General features: G+C 36.0%; 1 pseudogene; it reads right to left on the bottom strand.

Moving 5' to 3' along the window:
• Positions 1-20,247: 20,247 nt before the first annotated feature.
• Positions 20,248-20,347, bottom strand: LOC138818444 (U6 spliceosomal RNA; annotated as a pseudogene).
• Between the last annotated feature and the right edge of the window lie 455 nt (positions 20,348-20,802).

Raw genomic sequence — 20,802 nt, forward strand, 5'->3', positions numbered from 1 at the left:
ATAGAGCGCTTGCCTTGAATGCATGAGGTCCTGGGTTCAATTCCTCAGCACCACATAAGCAAAAAGAAAAAAGTTGAAAGTGGTGCTGTGGCTCAAGTGGTAGAGCACTATCCTTGAGCTGAAGAGCTGAAGGACAGCACCCATGCCCAGAGTTCAGGCCCCACGACCAGACCCCCCCCCAAAAAAAATAAAAGAACCTAGGCCACAAATTTTAGTCATAGTACTAGCACTCATATACCATATATATATATGTGTGTGTGTGTGTGTGTGTGTGTGTGTATGTGTGTGTGTGTGTGTGTGTATGTGTGTGTGTGTGTGTATATACACATATATATGCTTCCTAAAATATACAGTTAGTTAATTTGTCCAAACCTGGTCATAGATTAAATATGAGGTGTGAAAAAGTATGTAAGTCTGAAATGACTCCAAGGTATTTTGAGAAGACAGCTGGAAGAGTTATCACTTAATCAGATAGTAATGAGGGATTGGTTTGTAGATAGAGATCAAAGCTCACTTTGGGATATTTTGAGTTTGTTAAAATCAGTAGTTAGGAGTTGTCAATGGACAGGATGCTATTAAGGACTTGAATTAAAGTAAACAGAGATGGAGAAAAAATACAGAAATAATTACTGTACTCAGTGGTAAAAAACATGAGAAGGAATATTACAGAGCTAAGCCCTGTGATACACAAATATGTAACACATGAAAAATGAAGAAAAACCGTAATAAGTATGTAATGCAGACTTATATGGGTAGGTATTTTTAATGTTTAAGGGTTATGAAGTGATTGTGTGATGACCTAAAATTTAAGAAATTCGTAAGTTCAACTATCCTTTGGGCCAACCATAGCTGATAGTTTAAGTTAAACGGGGCCACAATAGTGTGTCTTGATTTACCAAAGTGAAAATAGGCCAATATTTGGAAAGCCTCTTTTTGGACATGTGGTTGGAGTGCAATTACTGCAGTTTGTTCAACTGTCAGTAGAAAGCTACAGGTTTAGCACAATGATAGAAATCTTTCAGGGATCTGGTAGATTTTCCCTCTGTCTTCAATTTCCCTTTTTTTCTGAGAGCTAAAATATCACTACTGGAAGCCTGTCCAAATTGTGCCTTTGGCAAGTTAACGGATAGTCAGTCTAACACATGCCCAAATAAAAGAGAATTGGAACAGGTTTACATTGAGCACTCACAGTAGACGGGTCTCTGGACTTTCTCAGGAAAAACCTTCTGCCATTGTGGGATGGATAGGGCTGGATAATATGCAAAATAGACACCATAGATTGAAAGTATTCTGCTAAGTTAACACTTGAGATATCGGATGTTTTAACTGCATTGTATTGATTTTATGAATCAGTTAATCAGATTCTTCATGCCATATGATTTTACTAGACTGTAAAACGCATGCTTATAGCATTTCTTTTGTATAACATATAGTATGTTTTGAAATTTGGTATAAAACATTTGTCTTTTCATTTATTTATTTTTAATATGTATTACTCTAGTTTTCAAGAGTAGGGAAATGCCCTGGAACTTTGTAATTTGATGTCATATGTAATTTATTTTTTTTTAAATTCTTAATTAGTGTCTATTGCAGTTCCCGGCTATATGTAATTTAAACTGTACTTTTCTTCAAGTGTATCATCCTACGCTGAAGTTTTTTTCTTACAAGCTTTCTAATAAATATGTAGTCTATTCAATTTTGAAAAGTACTGCTGTACCTCCCACTTATTTGTGGCATTTCTGGAATCCAAGTTCCTCTATGTGTCAGGGTGGATACTTTTGCTTGTAACAGTTTTGTTATTGAATACATAGCATCTGACTACTTAGGGAACAAAGGATGTGAAGTTACAGTATCCCAATAAAGAACTTCCAGGACAATTCAAGGGCAACTCATGTACTCTCTGTGTAGGTGAATAGGAGCATAGAAAAGAAAGTCTTATACATGAAAGTGACTGGGAGTGTGTGCACATGGGTATTCACTTATTTATCTGTTGTTATAGTTTTACATATTCAATATTTTTCATTATATATATATATATATATATATATATATATATATATGATTACAATTTCCAAAATCCAGAGAACCACATCCATGGGCCACGCTTTCCTATGTTGCTCTTTGGGTAATAAGAATGAAACCTGGTATTGTCCCGTGGTAGAGAAATAACTCAGAAATTCAAACATTTTTCTTTCAATATGTTGCCTGTTCCTACATCTAAAATGAGGAAGTCTGTTAATATGTAATACATGTTATAATCTATTTAATATATTTATACAATGTATAATATATTCTATATTATATATAATAACTGAATGTTATATATTCATTAGGAAAAATACAACGAACGTATCTATGTCCATACTTTCCCAGCCATGATTCGGTTCAGTAAAGTTAGGTGCATTACATCTCAACAGGAAAAGTCTACTGAAGTTTTGATGACCTTGAGCTAGATAAGGAGAATTTCTGTAAAAGGAGCCTCTCTTCAATTATGAGAAAAGATAAGTTTGGAAGTTTTTTTGTTTTATTTTTTTTGTTTTTATTTAGGCCGGACAAGGAGCCTGAACTCTGGGCCTGAGCACTGTCCATCACCTCTTCAATTCAAGGCTAGTTCCCTACCACTCAAGCCATAACAGCACTTCTGGCTTTTTTTTGCTTATGTGGCACTGAAGAATCGAACCCTAGGCATTGTCCCTGAGCTCAAGGCTCGTGCTCTACCCCTTGAACCACAGCACCGCTTCTGGCTTTTTCTGCCTGGGATTGCTTTGAATCATAATACTCAGATCTCAGCCACCCAGGTAGCTAGGATTACAGGTGTGAGCAACCAGTGCCCAACAAGTCCCTCTCTTTTAGATATTATTCTAAAAGCCTCCTATCCAAGGTCACTCCTAAGATAATAAATGGACCTATGCCAATAGTTCCTTCATACTCTCATCTCCTCTTATGGCTATGGTCTGTCTTTTCCATTGTATCCTGAACCTACTTCACAGTTCTCTTCCTAATCCATGATTCTAGGTGTATTACTAATAATTACCTAAATTTTGTGGCTATAAACCCTAAATTACTCAACTATTTATTTAATTTATTTTTTTTCAATATGATCGTGGTTCTGTACAAATCTGAGCTTATATTCACCTCTTGCATCTACCTCTTGGCATGAGCAGAGCCTGGGCCTAATCTACTTTAAATGCAAGAGGTTAGCCAAAGAACAGCCTACAGTATTCCTGCCTAGGAGTCAGTACAGGTAGTTGAGTGTCTGAAAGAAGCAATGCATTCCTGACATGAGAAGCGGTGAGAGAGACAACAGCCTACAGAGCAAACTGGCAGTCACAACATTTAACAACTTCTCCTTTGGGGAAACTGACCTCCTGCAAAGTGGCAGCGAGAAAACTTTAATTTTCTTATATGAAGGAAGTTGTCATGTCTCACTACATAAATCCCTTGTAATCAAAGTGAGGGTCATTCTTTTGTTTCCACCTTAGGCCCAGTCTCAGTTTATGTCAGACTTTGCTCAGACTCTATTCCTACCGGAAGGTCCCTGATGAGGAGGAAATTGTGATCTCTTGGCTTCTGACTGGCCCATTGGGACCTGAGGCCACTTTTAGTTTTCAACATGTTCCTTCTGACAATGGGAAAGCTCATTCTCTGAATTGTGCCCTAGTATCGAATCTCTTCAGAGAAATCAAGGAATGACAGATTCTTCCTGAGTGAGTGAGTTTCTCCATTTCCAAAGAGGTCAATTAATATCTGATTCTGAGACCCAGGTGAAAGTCCTTTACCAGATCCTCCAAGCTGGAGTGGATGTTAGCTCAGACTCCAAGCCATCCTCATATTTCTCCAGCTCTTTCTCATGAACCAAACTGTGACAGGAGTTTAGTTCAGAAACAAGGAAAAATGAGAGAAGCAGAAGAACCATTGGCAGGGTGAGGAATTTAGAGATTTTGTCTGAAAAAAAGGGCTCAGAAAATCTAGAATCAGGGGGCTGGGAAGGTTGCTCAGTGGTAGAGCGCTTGCCTTGCATGCCTGAGGCCCTGGGTTCCATTCCTCAGCACCACATAAGCAAAAAGAAAAACCTGGAAGTGGCTCTGTGGCTCAAGTGGTAGAGCGCTAGCTTTGAGCTGAAGAGCTGAGGGACAGTGCCCAGGCCAGAGTTCAGGCCCCAGGACCGGACACCCCCCCAAAAAAAAAAGAAAATCTAGGAAAACTCACATCATTAGGGAATCACATCATAAGATTAGGGAATAAATGTAATAAATTACTATCTAAATTACTAACTCCACTACTCTACATTACAAGTGTTCTGTCAAAAGTTAGCTGTCCTAGCTCTATTTTGATCAGGAAAACAGAGCATATTCTTTCCTTACAAAGTTCTACTGAGAATCTTTATCCATACCCCAGGTTGTTCTTACTCTCTACTTCTCTGTTACTTTCTCTACTTCTCTGTTACTTTCCTTTGCTGCATTCAATCAATGACACTTGAATGTGTTAGCATCTTCTAATCCATTTGTTATAAAGTAAAACAAATTATGGGGAAACATATATCTATAGTACATTTTCTTCAGGGGCATATTTATTTGATATTATTAAGTATTATTTTAATAGTTTCATTGTTAATACTTGAGAAAAATATTTTACTATTAGCAGTAATTAGTTGCACATTTTTTTGGTATTTTTCCATGTCTGTGTATTTTTTAAGCTTCTAACATCGTCTTTTCACCCAACTGTTGCCTTCTTAAAATTGCTTCAAATTATAAACTATATATGATGGTCCTCTATGTGTTCATTGATATATTTAAATTTTGATCTAATATCTACATATTATAGGAAATCTTCAACCTATTGCAATTGGTCTGAAAATCAATATGGATGTTCGTCATTAAAGCAAAAACACAATGCCACAAAACTTAGTGAAAGTAGGATGATTAGGTATATATTCAAAATATTTAGCAATGATACAGTACAAACATTCACTTCTCATATACCAGAACATGTTTATAGCTATGAATAGCACATTTTCTTCATTCCCTCTTTCTGGTGCATCTAGGTTGATTACACAGCTTGGTTGCTATAGAATATTGCTGCCATGAACATGTATGTTCATGTTGATTTATATTCCTTCAATATGTATCCAATTGCAGTAAAGGTCATCAAAATATCTGTCTTTTTGGTATTGTGTAAACTTCCATTAAGATATCCCTATGGGTTACACTAGTTTACAATGCCACAAAACCAAATATAGTTCCTGATTTATTTACCTCTCCAGCAGTTTATTTATTTGAGTGATGGTAGCTATTCTGGTGTGTAAGATAGGATCTCAGTGACTTTCCTCTTTATTTTCCTTCTTATTTGCTATGTGGATATGAATCTCAAAAATTTCATTTATTTATTAAACACTTACATTTGTACTTCATTCCTGATTAGTGTTTTTCTTTTTCTTTGGTAATTGATCAATTTTTAAGATTTATAACATTTGATTTTTTCCCATTACAAATACTCATTTCAGTTACTAAAAAGATTTTTTTTTCATTACAGTGGTGCACAATTAACTAAAAACAACAGATTGTACATTTATATCACTGGATGTTTTTGTTTGTATTTTCAGCCAGGAAATTGTTTCAATAAAGATGCTGAACTCCTTTCATTGATATAATGAAAGTATAGTATCTCATATTGGCCTAAACTAATCTCAGAATTAACAGTCAGTGCCTGGGCCACCACAGTCTGGGCTAAGTAAAACCACTAACACAGCATAAACTGCATTTAAAGAGAGCAAATGGCTTCATAAAAGATGGAAGAAAGGCATCACCTTCATGAAGCAAATGTTGAAGTTCACAAGCAGACCTTAGGAATCTGAATATCAAGAAGATCAAAGGATAAAAGTATTTAGAAGGACAACTTTAGAACTCAAAATTGGGGAGGTGGGACAAACAATAGATACCAAAACTCAATGCTGAAGGGAAGGAGAATTTTACCCCAAACCTCAGCTGTGTCTGACTCTCTCACACAACACACACAGACACACACACAGACACACACAGACACAGACACAGACACACACACACACACACACACACACACACACACACACACACACACACACACCGAGTGAGAGATCTTTGCCAAAGCACAGGCATTCTGGACTTAGACACCGAATACTCCGAAACTATCCATTGTGAAAGCCTTTACTGAAAGTACCCATTGTAAGTAGACATTTACTGAAAGTTAGAACTCAGGTTCCTGGAAAAACCGTGAAATGTCACAATAAAGTTCTGCCCATAACTCCCCTAGCAATAGCCTTCAGCGGATGACAGGAAATACCTAAAGCTACAGATTATTTTTAATTTTTTATCTTTTTTTACTTTTTATTGTGAAAATACTGTACAATGGAGCTACAGATACATGGGCAAGATAAGGAGTACATTTCTTATCAAGCATTGTAGCCTCCTCCTTTGTTTCCCCCTCCCATCCCTTCCCATTGTCCCCCTGCTCCCCCTTCGAATCCTCCTCCCCCCTTCCCCTCACCAAAGTTGTAGAGTTAGTTTTTCTCCATAAGAATTTGTACATCTCATTGTTGCAATGGGTCCACCTGTATCCCTATTTAAATGATTTGTTTTTTTTCCCCTTCTCCTCCACAAATCATTGCTTATTGCTTAGCCTGCACTCGCTAGCCAATAAGATTGTTATAAGATTACCCAGTTAACAGAAGGGTCGGGGATCTCAACTCTGACCCACTGCAATGGTGACAGTTGTGAGTCCAGGCTCGACCTTGCAATAAATGACCCTAATGTGGTCACGTGACAACTGGCTCCACGGTGGTCTTTGGGGATCTTTAGCTAAGCACAAGGCTAGTGTACACAGAGAACCCCAGGGGCAGCTGTATCTGGAACAATGAAGCTTTTTTCCTCTTCTTTTCAGATAATCAATCATGATGTTGGAGTTGGCTCCACAGCTGCTCCACACCTGAGCAGGAGGAAGGAAAGGATGCCTTAGACTGCAGGATGGCCTTGTGTACCCCTGGATTTATGTGTAAGAATGCAGTTTGTGGTCCTTAGACAGGGGCGGCCAAGCTGAAATGGTGGTAAACTTTGCCTGGAGGATGGCACCCTGTGAGCCCTGCATGCATGGTGAAGCAGCTGGAAAGTCCTGTGAACATCTCCGGGATTGCCTCTCAGTGGATTGGAGAAATTGCCTCCTGTAGTTGCACATGGCAGGAGGCAGGAGGAGAGCAGGAATCCAGAAGATGGGAGAGGCACAGAAGCAAATGCACCTCTCCATTGAGACTCCTCGGCCATTCTAAGGAGGTTCACAACCCACACGTGGCGGCCACTGCACAGGTCCCCAGAGGCCCTATTGTCTGAGGAGCAGTTCCTGGTCCTGATCCAGAGCTGGAACTTCCCAAGTGGCCCTGAGCTTGGCTGGGCTGGAGCGGAGCCTACCAGCCATGTTTCCTCTGCCCTGCTGAGTATAGCCTCCTAGCAGCTGCCCAGGCTACAGCACCCACAACAGGCCACCTCCTTGGGGCAGGCTGAAGCTGTGCTGACAATTCCTGCCTGGTGCCTGCTTCAAGGCAAGAGCCAGGCTTAGCCCACAGCAGAGTTGGCCCTCACTTCCAAGGGCATTCTAGGGAGGCATGACAACCACATGCCCAGCCTTGCTGCCCTCACTGCCCCTAGAGGTTACCTATAAGTCCCTGCCTTTGTTCTTGAAATTCTTCAGCCATTGGTTGTCTCATTTCTCATTATCTGTTTGAGTGTGGCTCGAGACTTCTTCCTCTCCTCACCAAGCTAACATGCCCTAGCAAAGCCACCCCAACTACCAATCTACCATGTATTATGTGATTTTTTTGTTTCTCTTCTATTTTCTTCCTCCATGGTATAACCCGTTTCCAATGTATTTGAGGTCTGTGAGCTCCAACTTGCATATACAAATTTCTAATGTGGGGAGGAGAAGGGAAATAAAATGCTGAAAGAAGTACACAGTATGACCCATTGTTACAATGAGATGAACAAGACACTATGTTGAAAATGAACTTTACTAGTTGGGGATGAAAGGGGAGAGTTGGGGAGGTGGGGAGAAAAGGGATGGCAGGGAAAAACAAAAGAGGAGGTAACAATGTTCGTTAGATAATGTACTCACTAACTTACTTATGTAACTCTAATCCCTCTGTCTACCATTTTCACAATTAAAAAAAAAACATGAATTATCCTGGAGTACATTAAGTTCAAATTTCCTAAATGCTCTGTAAATTAAGACCAATTTTAAGTGGGAAGTAGGTTCTCAGAAATATTTTTTGTCAGTGTTTGTTTTGTGCATTATTACCCAAGTGTACATAAATTAACAGAAAGAGAAACAATAGGAATAGGAGAAAGAGAAGTTCTGTGTTTAAGTATAATGGTTCAATAAACTATAGAAGACTCTGCAAATAAGACAACTTTGAAACAATAAAGCCAAGGCCAGTATTTAGACCTATGGGAGTGACGTAGAGAAAGCATTACTCCTCAATGGAACATGAAGGATGAGGCCACTCTCTTTCTTCTACTAGCTCTAAATCATGGTAGCTAATCATGCAAATTTGTAAAAATTAGAATGGAAGAATAATTCTGGTTCCAAGCAAGTCATATATAAGACTATGGACTTAACTGGGGGGAAAAAAAGGCCATGTTGAGAGAGCAGAAATTATTCTAGCAATGAACTGGTGGCTAAGATCATATTTCTTTTTCTTTCTTTTTCTTTTCTTTTTCTTTTGATGGTAGTGGGGCTTGAACTCCATGCCTGGGCACTGTCCCTCTACTCTTCAGCTCAAAGCTTGTGCTGTACCTCTTGAGCCACAGCACCACTTCCAGTTTTCTGGTGGTTAATTAGAGATAAGTGCCTCAGAAACTTTCCTACTCATGCTGGATTTGAACTGCAATCTTCAGATCTCAGTCTCCTGATTAGCTAGGATTACAGGTGTGAGACACTGGCAATCTGCTTAGGATCACATGTAATTCACTTGCAATATATTATCTCCTTTTATTGTATACATTTTAGTGCTTTGGAAGTGAATTGTACCTTCATAGGTTTTCAAAGCTAGTATGAAGGCTGAAGCTACACCATTTTACAAGATTGTTCTGACTGACCTGTATTACTTGAATTTACATAGGAGTTTATTGAGCAGGTGGACCTATATTCTACAGAGATATCTAGATGTTTGATAGTCACTCATATTTTGTACCTTCAAAAAACACAAGACCCCAGATATTATATATAGAAAAATGTCTTCAGAGACACTTTGAAACAACTAAAATTAACTCAGGAATTAGTTAAGATTTAGATAACAGTGTAGCATAACAAAGCTGAATGATAACTTGAGCTGTACAACAGAGGAAAGTGAGAGGAGAAAGAATGATGGGCCACATAGTAGCTATATGTGATTGCTATTGTGTTTCAAAAACCAGAAAGACTTCAGAGAAGAGAAGGAGAAAAATAAAGTGTCCTGAGAGAAGTTTCTTTTTAATCCATCTAATAGCTTGTACTAAAATCAGTGGAAATGGGAAAAATTAAAATAGAAATTAAAGCGTTGTATATGCATGTTTTAATAGGAATATGATAATTTTCAAAGAAATAAGAGAGAGAATAGTTAAACTCTAAAGGGAAAAGGAATGAAGAGAGAAAGAAGCAAAGTAAAACTTTATCAATAACAAACACAAGAGTTTGGAAGTGGAAATATTCTAAATTACAATAAAAATTGCTAGCGTGGATAGAATATGGATCACATGTTATCATATATAATTTTGAAAAAGCATACTAGGAATGAAAGTCATGGTTTAAAACACTATTTGGATTATAACTAGACAGTATAGCTCAGTAGTAAACCATTGGCTTTGCATATGTGAAGCAATGGTGTGAACTCCCAAGCATTACAAAGTACGCACAAAGCACACACACACAAAAAAACCACATAAACACACACACACACACACACACCACATACACACATTTTCAATATTGATATTATCATATTAAACGGAGGAAATTATCACAAACTGTAAAAGTATGTTAATATATGAAATAATAATATTGCTCGTAGTATTTAAAAGTTTAGTAGAAAGTAAATAGTCACAATATACTTGGATTTTAATAGATTAAGTAAATTGAAAATTAATAGAAGACATGAGAACTTTTGCAAATAAGTTTTGTGGGTTTTGTTTTTTTTTTTTTTTTTTTGCTTATGTGGTGCTGGGGAATCGAACCCAGGGCCTCATGCATGCAAGGCAAGCGCTCTACCACTGAGCCACCTTCCCAGCCCATAAGTTTTAAATAATAAACATTTTGAAACATGTGTCCTTTTATTTTAACAAATGTTTGATATTACTGGTGTTTTAACTCAAGATTTAGAATATGATAGCGAGGTGTTGTATATAACGCTAGGGATGGCTATATCCATAATAATTTCACTCTGAATAGTTTTATACTAAGGTCTCATAGTTTCCCAGTCTCTCCTGAATTACAAACTCTATTTACACTTCCCACCATAGCTAGAAAATGGATTTCACAAATCACCATGCCGAGCTCAAAGTTTTTTTTTTTTAATTCAAATAAAAGTACTTCCAAAAAGTGACCAAGTAATGAAGCCTTTCTTAGTAAAGTATGTGCTTCTTGAAAATACTGTAAGTATTTGTTACCTGGACAAATATTTTTATACTATAAGAAAATAAATATATTTAGATTCACTAACCATATAAAATTAAGAAATTAATTTTTAAATAGCCACATGTTAAATATCATAAAAGCAAAATATATGTGTCTGAATAATTTACATGTGTAAAAATCATGCAAAATTAAATTAACTGATTCTAAACTTTGAAAAAAGAATTACTTTAAAGAAACAAAAGGAAACATTTAAGCTCAAAATTTGAAATTTAGAAAATAAAATGAAGTAGGGGCTGGGAAGGTAGCTCAGTTGTAGATCACTTGCCTTGCAAGCATGAGGCCCTAGGTTCGATTCCTCAGCACCACAAAAGCAAAAAGAAAAAAGCCGGAAGTGGTGCTGTGGCTCAAGTGGCTCAAGCGCTATCCTTGAGCTGAAGAGCTGAGGGACAGGGCTCAGGCCCAGACTTCAGGCCCCACAACTTGACCGCCCCCCCAAAAAAAAGAAAAGAAAATGAAGTATACTCTTTAGTTGACTTAATTAAGTGTAAACGCTCTGTAAATCAATTTTATATTAAAAAATGCTTGAACAAAAAAAGCAAAAGTACCCATTGATCAATGGCAACAGCAAAAGCATCAATAGTTCTTGTTTTGAGTGTACAAAAATATCGTTGGAATATATAACAATGTTCCTTCCTGAAGAAATGTACTCATTACCTCATTTATGTAACTGTAACCCCTGTGTACATTACCATTACAATAAAATTAATTTGAAATTAAAAATAAACCAAATAATATACCAATTAAGAATTCTTAGAAGCTATTGATTAAAAACATTGTAAAAAACTCCCCTAAATATCCAAGGAATATACTTTGAAGATACTATTTAAATGCTTCAACTTCAGCAGAAAAGCAAAAAGTTTAAAAACTGTTACAAAGTAAAGTAATAAATCAGAATATATTACTATTAATAATAATCATATGACAAATTTATAGTGGTAGTCAAATATGTAAGAAATGAGGCAATTTGCCATTCATTTGCACTTAATAAGCGAGAAAGAATTTTCTAGGTCTTTTTAAATTATCATAAGTTTAATGAAGAAATTATTCTGTCATATCATATGATAATCAGACAAAGCTGATATTAGAACAAAGAACAGATTTATTAAGTTTTCGGATGTTAATGTATATACTTATTTTGGTTGTGGAAAATGTTGGGATTTCAACTTGGGGTATATTGTTCTTGCAGGCCGGCATCATATCTGTGGTTAATTTTAGGATATTGGTTCCCTTTCCACAAAAACATGCACCTGATCTGTCCTTTTAGCCTTCCCATCATCAATGGCATCAGAGATACACACCAAATTTTCTAGCTTGCTATCTTGCTTGGCCTGGATCCTCAGTCCTTCCAATCTTAGTTTCTAGATAGTGCAGGATGGTGGAAATGATCCAATTCACCCAGCTATAGATTGAGAAATAAGTCCACTAAATTTTGGCCTGGGTTCTGTCCTCAAGGCTCCTAAGTAGTTAAGAGTACACATGTGATACCCTGGTGCCAAGCAGTAAGAATATTTTTAAAGCAAGTGGACATACATATGACTTAGGCTTGTGAATACCTCACGAAAAGAATAAAAGAGTAGTGAAGCACAGAGGATAGGTAGAATTTTAACTAGCTACTCAGAGGCTGAATAAGCTTAGCTAGCTACTCAGGAGTCTGAGATCTGAAGACCACTGTTCCATCATGAAAATACAAGCGATTATCTCAAAAAAAAAAAAACACAGCAGAATTGTAGCAGTGGCTGAAGTAGTAGACCACTATCCTTGGGCACAGAAGCTGAGGAATAGTTCCCAGGGACTATCAAGCCTCAAGAATGATGAATGCATGCATGAGCATATGCACATGTTCGTGTGCGTACTCGTACATGCATGCACACATATACAAACACAAATTAATATTTCAATGTGAACTTATTTTTTTTTACCTTGCTGTACTTTATTTCCCTGTATTAGTTCACAAATTAACAAAATCAGCTAAGGACCTATTTACATAAAATTCATCATGTTTCTCTAAAATCTACTCTCTTTTTGGAAGCCTGCTTTTATTTGTCCCAAAAGTAAATTATTCAGGAAGTCAATTCATCACTCTCAAGTCTATAGTATTAGATGATTGTTTAGGTTCCTCCTAGCAATATGATTTTTTGAAATCCTGCATCAAGCAATTTATTTCTTTCACTAGAAGAGAAACCTCTGTCAAACAATTAATAATAGCTTATTCTCCTCCTGGCATTCATCTGTAGTTTTATTTTCTTCATATATTTCATGATCTCTCTGTGTATGCCAAAGTCTGTGCTTAGCATGTGTATACCATTCATAGATACTGAAATTGCTTTTGAATAAATAATGTTCACACTGACTATCTTGAAAAAGAAAAATTGGTTTCTTAGCACTTTAGGTAAGAACTTGAGGGAAAGAAACAAAAGGAAAAGTGAGGAACAACTCAACACATAGATTCAAATGAAACAAAACAACCCAAGAAAACAAAAATTAATTCAGTACTCAAAAACCTGCAGGACATGAAAGATTTAAAAAAAATCAGCTATGACAAGCTTATGAAATTCGTGACTACATGGGAGTGCACTGTTTAGATAGTGGCTAAAGGCCAGACTGAACATAAAGTTCTGTACACAATGCCATGCACCTGTTATTATAAATTCCAGGAAGAATAACATCAAGTGCACTGAGACCAAGTTCATACACTAGTAAGAAGCCAGTTTCTAGATGAAAAATAATCAGGATAACTTAGGGCTGGGGGCATGAAAAAGTGGTAAGAACATCCATTTAAGGGGCACAAAACACTCAATCAAACTATGGTATTAGGGGTAAAAATGTTATGATTTAAATAATTAGAACAATTGTAGTACTTGAGTATTTGAGTGGAGAAAAATCCATTAGAGAGATAGAATGAACCCACGTTCCAATGCTACTTTAGTGGTAATGTTTAGTGGTACTTGAGACAAAACAGAGTTACCTTGCAAATGAGCATGGATGTACATTTGGATGATGGAAATACTCTACTTATAGAGGTGTAAATTAGATTTTTTTGGATAGATTGTAGTTCTTGAACTAAGAGCCTGGGTGATGTCCTTGAGCTTTTTCTCTCAAGGTTACCACTCTAATACTTTGAGCCACAGTTCCAATTCTGATTTTCTGTTGGTTGTTTGGAGATAAAAGGCTCATGGACTTTCCTGCCCAGGATGGCTTCAAACCATGATCTTCAGATCTTATCCTCCTGTGTAACCAGGATTCCAGGCATGAGCTGTCGACGTTTTTAATAATTCAGTAAATTGTATAGTTACAGAAGTTATAAATTATCATTGTAACCTGTGTAATATAGGTGTATGTATAGATCAATGCATACAGTTAGAAATATATTGACATATTTTGCATCTACAGTAGATTTATGAAATCATCCTTCATTATAAAATAAAATGGAAACAAATTTTATAAGGAGAAAAACAAAGGGAATTGTTACACGTTACTACTTGTTGAATGGAAGATGAATTGTGAGAATCAGTTTGGGAAAACCATCTCTACTTTAATAAAATGGATAATTGCTATTAATTTCAATCAACTATGGTGGGGGGGAGTATTGGATGAGGGGGCGGGCAGAGGCTGGGAACGGATGTGAAGGGTAAACAAAGAGGAGGCTGCAATTCTTGATAAGAAATGTACTCATTATCTTGCCCATGTAATTGTAACTCGTCTGTACACTATGTTCACCAATAAAATAAAATAAAATAAAAAAGAAATAAAAAAGAAAAATGTGTAGGGAAAAGTTATATAAAGATCCATTACACGTAAATCATGATTTACTGAATGGAAATTCCCTTGTAAAACTAGTTAAGATAATAAAAATATAATTAAAAACAATGGAGACATCTAATCTTAAACTGTGTTCTCTTAAACCATGAGTCAATATAATAGTTTCCTCCTCAGAAATTTTCTTTGCAGGTATTTTCCTCATAGTGACAGAAAAATGATCAATGCAATATCAATACATCACATTGCACATCAGAAAGAGACACAATAAAAATCACAGTAAAATGTTAGAATTCACCACATGATAAAATAACAGGCAGAATGTGCCAAATGCTAATTGATTATTTTTCCAAGTACTTTACCGATGGTATCTGATTTAATCCTCAGAATAATTCCAAAAAGTGGAACTACTTACATGTTTAATTCTCAGATGATCATATTGAAGTCTTCAGAGTTGTAATTACTAGTACAACATTGCACACATGGTAAGTGTTAGCCTGAGGTCCATCCCCGACTGTATCAATTAACCTCATTCTATTTTATGACTAATATTCTAGGAAAAATTCCCAGAATTATTGTGTACACTCATAATATTTCAGTTTATCTTTGTTAGAAAATAGGGAACTGTAATATGAAAACTCGAAGTTCAGAATCAATGCATACCTCCCTGGTGAAAGGACCTGCTAAAGTATAACATTCTTGATTTCTAGGTCAAAATAGCAGAAATCATATTCTATCCCTTCACTCAACACTGCACTGCCTGGGGACCCTAACTCTGTTTAACACTGTCTTACTGAAAGAATGACCTCCCCAATTCCTGATGGAAACAAACTGCAGGTCTTATGGACCAATCATTTCCACATTGTAGCTCAACTAAGTTGTTTACCATTAGAAGTATTTTGATTGCTTTTTATACCCTACATTTTGAGACAAAGGTACTACTTTAAAATGCTGTTAAAGCAACACTGATATAAAAATCACCTTTGACCCCAGATAAATAATTTACCTTTCATGTACCCAAAAATGCAGTCTGACCTATTATTAATATTAGGAATGAGAGGATAAAAAAATCATAGACAACAAGGCCTAAGCATGAATTAAAGCCTCTCCAACTTGTGAATACAATTGGTTTAAAAAGACATTAAGGGCTGGGAAGGTGGCTCAGTGGTAGAGCGCTTGCCTTGCATGCATGAAGCCCTGGGTTCTATTCCTCAGCACCACATAAGCAAAAAGAAAAAAACCGCAAGTGGTGCTGTGGCTCAAGTGGAAGACCGCTAGCCTTGAACTGAAGAGCTGAGGGAGAGTGCCCAGGCCCAGAGTTCAGGCCCCACTACCAGACTGCCCCACCCCCGAAAAAAAGATATCAATACTACTATATTTGTTCAAAATTTCTCACGATACTAAAGATTCAATTGTAAACTGTTAACACTTGAAAATAACTCATTTTCTTGGGAGTAGGAAACAAAACACAAGATTAATCCTAATAATTTTCAAAGACATTTATTTATACTACAAATTCACTCTTATAACTACAAAGATTCTAAAAATAACTGAAGCATAGCGTCACGAAGGCCATAATTTAACTTCATCATATACATTCAAAGGACTTTGCTAATAGAAAATAAATTTATACTAATAATTAGCTCACCCAATTCACTTCCATTCTTTTATTCTATATCTTTTATTTTCATAGAAACTGGCTTTTCATAAAATGATGCATAAAAAGCCTATATACCCACTTATATTTTCAGATTTTAACAATGTTTATTTCAGAAATGTCTTTAGCTGTATAGTCAATGAACTGAAATAAAACTAAAATATTCAAAGGTTTTTCAGAAATTGCAAGACTCGCTCTGGGATATTATTTACATTGGAAAGGATATTCAAAAAGCCTTATTTGTTAAAGTTGTGATAGTTACTCCCACAAAAATACTATTAATGAAGAAACCTTCGTATGTATAATACAACTTCAAATGCATCCTCAATCTGGAGGTGACACATGCTTTTTGTTTGTTTTTGCAATGTATATCTAATAAACATATCCACAATACTGATTTTCAGTCAATATGATGGGATATTCAAACCTAAAAAATACGGGGTTTATTATCTTAGTGTGAATAGATACAATCTTACAAAGAAAGTTATTTTCAACAGAAATCCGGAAAGAGTTTATCCACCTTGAGTTTCACAGGAATAACCAGACAGTAATACCTATTTCGTCAAGTTGGTCAAAATTACTCTATGAGTATATCTTAAAATTATATCCCATTTAAGAGGTGAAATACATATTTTGTACTGACAGTCATCTTACAGCAATAACTTACTACCTAATTATATGTGTATCTTCTTTCCTAGCATATACTAAGAGTTGAAAGTGATCTCTTTTATCTAACTTAATGGTGTAAATGCTTTGATTATGATGATGTTATTATTTGACAAATAAAATGTACAGAAGGGTGGTTCCACTGAAATGACAGGACAGAAGAGTGATAAATAACAATATTGCAACATAGCTCTTTTCAGCCTCACTCTGTCCACATTGGCAAGCAACATTGCAACCACACACACACACACACACACACACACACACACACACATGTGCGCACATGTACACACACATACATGAATGCCAAATTCAGGGTTTATTGTACATAAAAGTTCAATTAAAATATTAGTGATTAGGAAAAATGATAATTTGACTTATTACAAAATAATACATATTCTAATCACCACGGTTGTTACATTTTACCTGTGTCTCCACATGTGACCACTTAATTTATTTTTAGTTCATTCATTTATTCATCATTCATTAGTTTGGTGCCAATACTGGAGCTTGAACTCAAGGCTCTGTCCCAGAATTTGTTATGTTTTTGTTTTAGTTTTCTCAATGCTAGCATTTTACTGCTTATACTACAGCTCCATTTCTAGCTTTTGCTGGTTACTTTCAAACCAGAATCTAATGGACTTTTTTGTCTGGTTTCAAAGCACAGTCATCAGATTTCGTCTTTCTGATTAGGTAGGATTAAAGACCTGAGTCACCCGTGTGGCTCTTAATTTTTCCTGTACATATGTAATGCACATACTTAGATAGTAATTTAAAACTGAGAACATAGAAGCAAGATGTACAGTGATGATATTGTCCTGTCAGAAATTCAAGTTAGTAATGTAAATTTCTTCTTAAGACCATACACAAAAAATACTTTAGAAGAAATCTGATGTTGTGGGTGTATATGTGCGTGCATGTGTGTGTGTGTGTGTGTGTGTGTGTGTGTGTGTGTGTGTGTGTGTGTGTGTGTGTGCTGTTGCAATATGTTCCACATATAAGCACTGTGCAGCGGTGTCCAGCCATTCACAGTTATTGCATGAATATCTGCCTTGAGATACCAACTCATGGGCAATGTCTAGGTGTCCACTCTAGGCTTCACGATGAAGAGGGGTATACTCATCCTCATCCCTAGTATTCATATAAGTGGCCTTTTTGGAAAGTACTCTCCACACTGTAGTAAGCTGCAAGACAAGCACTCTACCACTAAGCCACCTTCCCAGCCCAAGGATTAAGATTCTTGCCTGTAATTTGGTCAAAGCTATGTCTCATTATGTAGGCGACTAAAAATGTATTTACTAATTTCAAGTAAATACATAAATTCTATTTCCATCTCTTTTAAAAAATAAAAAAATTGTTTGCTCTGTAAATTGATTAGATGCATGGATTTTGTGGCTAGCTATGTCATTTCACATATGTATCTCTTTTCCTCTTTCTCTTTCATGGTTCTCATAGACAATATGGTTGCTCCATAATTATCCTAATTTATTTTGCTTTTATATTTTTAGTTTCATCATTTCACTTTCTGCTCTGCCATTTCCCAGAACAGCACCACATAAACAGAAAAATCCAGAAGTGGTTCTGTGGCTCAAGTTGTACAGCTCTTGCCTTGATTTGAAGAGCTAAAGGAGAGTGCCCAGGCCGAGTTCAGGCCCCACAACTAATTTAAAAAAAGAATCTAAATACTTGATAATTCTACTAACAGATCTGACTGAAATCAGTTGAATCACACTTTTCCTGTACAATGAAGGAATAGGTCCAGGCTAGGAAAGCAGCTACAGAAGGCAGGCAGATTGTATCTGTGACAAAACTTTGTGGAAAATGGAATCGAGGATTACTTACTGGTGATTCACTTGCACTTGAAGCATGATTCTGAACTATTGCTTGCTGATTCTGAACTATTGCTTTGATCATTATATTTTCCAAGAAGAAAAAGTGAAATTTAATTGGTAGTAAAGGACTACTAATACATTTTGTCTTCTCATTAAGCATCTTCAATCATCAAAATCACTTGAAGGCAATAGACAGGCCTATTTTTAGATGAAAACAAGTGTCTTTAAAAAAGCAAAAATTTTGGTAGTCATACCAAGGTCTTCTATTTTACTACTGCATTATACATTTTTTCTAATGTTGGATACCAACATTAGAAAGCTACTAGAAAGCTCTTAAAGCCCATATGTTGAATAATGAGTTCTCTTACACTATAACATGATATTTCCCAAATCATTTACAAAGAAGGCATTGTTTCCTATTTTCTCATTCCTAGAATAAGCTGCACATGAAGACACCAAGGGTCCTCATGTTCAGACAAGGAACAAGATGAAAAAGTGAGGAATGGTATCAATTTCAAGAAAAAAATGAAGTAGGATCCAAGCAAATTTCTTCTTTGGGATGCCGAAATTAATCTGCTTACTATGGTGTGAAGACTACTTTCCAAAAAGGCCACCCAGATGAATACTAGGGATGAGGATGAGTATACCCCTCTTCATATGGAAGCCTAGAGTGGACATTTAGACATTGTCCATGAGTTGGTAGCTCAAGGCAGATATTCATGCAATAACTCTGAATGGCTGACACCCCAGCACAGTGCTTATATGTGGAATAATACCAGAGTGGCAGATGCCAATCCCCAAATTAAAGGCCTCTTGTCCTCCTTGCATGTTGCTGCTGGGAATAGAAATCGAAAAGATACTCTGTTGAACCATTATATCAAACCAGGTTTGAAGAACAGGTTGGAAGAAACTGCATTTAATATTGCCAAAAGGATAAGTATGTCTCACTACCTCTTTGAAGTTGTGGAAGGCTGTACAAATTTTTCGCATAAGTCGTAATGGTTTGGTTAAGTTTCTTAAATTTCAAAAATGCCAGTCCATCCTTTGTGGCCCTACAAATTTTTTCACAATAAAAAGCAACAGCAATATCTTACTTTAAAAATTCATGGATTCCATGGTATTCTTCCAAGTGAATTGCCTGACTCTGATGTCAAAATGCATTCAAGAGTTTTTTGTCTACATCTATAATGATTTCTGCAGAGTTTGTGATTTTTTTAATCAGAAATAATTTTAACTTATCTGTTGAAATGGTGCTTTTGTGAAAAAAGTATATCTATGTTTGTACAATATCCATAATCTATTTCATTCGCTCCTAGATATAATACTTTGAATTCTACATTTTTATATAATGTATAGTTTCATTAATAAATGTGTCCTTTCAGATTGCATTCCATATAGAAGAAGTTTAAGATTCCTTTTTTCCTAGGTCCTTATATTATTTTATTTCTTTGGGATAACATGACAATGTTATGTAATTTCAGTTTTGTAAAGGTTATGCTATGTAAAGGCCTTTCTAAGGTGAAGATTTAATACACTGATGTCAAACTAACCTTTAATTCTATGAATTACATGTATTGTTACACTTGTATTTTTGTAATCAACTTTTTAATAACTTTTTTTTATATTTCTTGCATCAGAAGAATGAAAAATATAGAATACTTCACAAATTTTCATATACTCCTTGTGCAAGTGCCATGTTAATCTCTGTATTATTGTAATTTGGGTAGACCTGCTGCTGAAGCATGAAGTACCCTCTAAATTTAAGTACTTAATGATGCAATCTTTACACAGGCATATATCCATGGTTGCCTATTTGTAACAAGGAACACTTATTGTTCCTTAAAATGTGATTGATCTTATTTCTCTAAAATTCTGTGTATAGTGGAAAAGCTTATATCATTTGGCCGATTGCTCATATTTACAATTTTTTTTGTCAATGACTATTTTGTCGTTTTCATTTTAAATTTGATCATACTTTGAAGCCTTTAAAGCTAAGTCCAAAGGTGATGGCTTTTCAAGTACTTATTTATCAACTGAGTTAGCTTTGTAGAGCTAATGGATTCAAAGTAAGCCTTGCTTGAGAGCTACTTCTAAACTTCTGCAGCTTAAAATTTCCCAAATAAGGTCTTGCTGGGACAAATGTCTACCTGAACCTTTACCCTTCTTCCTTGTAGGAACAGACCAACCAGAATATCTTAC

Source organism: Dipodomys merriami, unplaced genomic scaffold (genome assembly GCF_024711535.1).
Source record: "Dipodomys merriami isolate MVZ:Mamm:240054 unplaced genomic scaffold, mDipMer1.0.p SCAF_76, whole genome shotgun sequence".
In the NCBI taxonomy this organism is placed as follows: Eukaryota; Metazoa; Chordata; class Mammalia; order Rodentia; family Heteromyidae; genus Dipodomys; species Dipodomys merriami.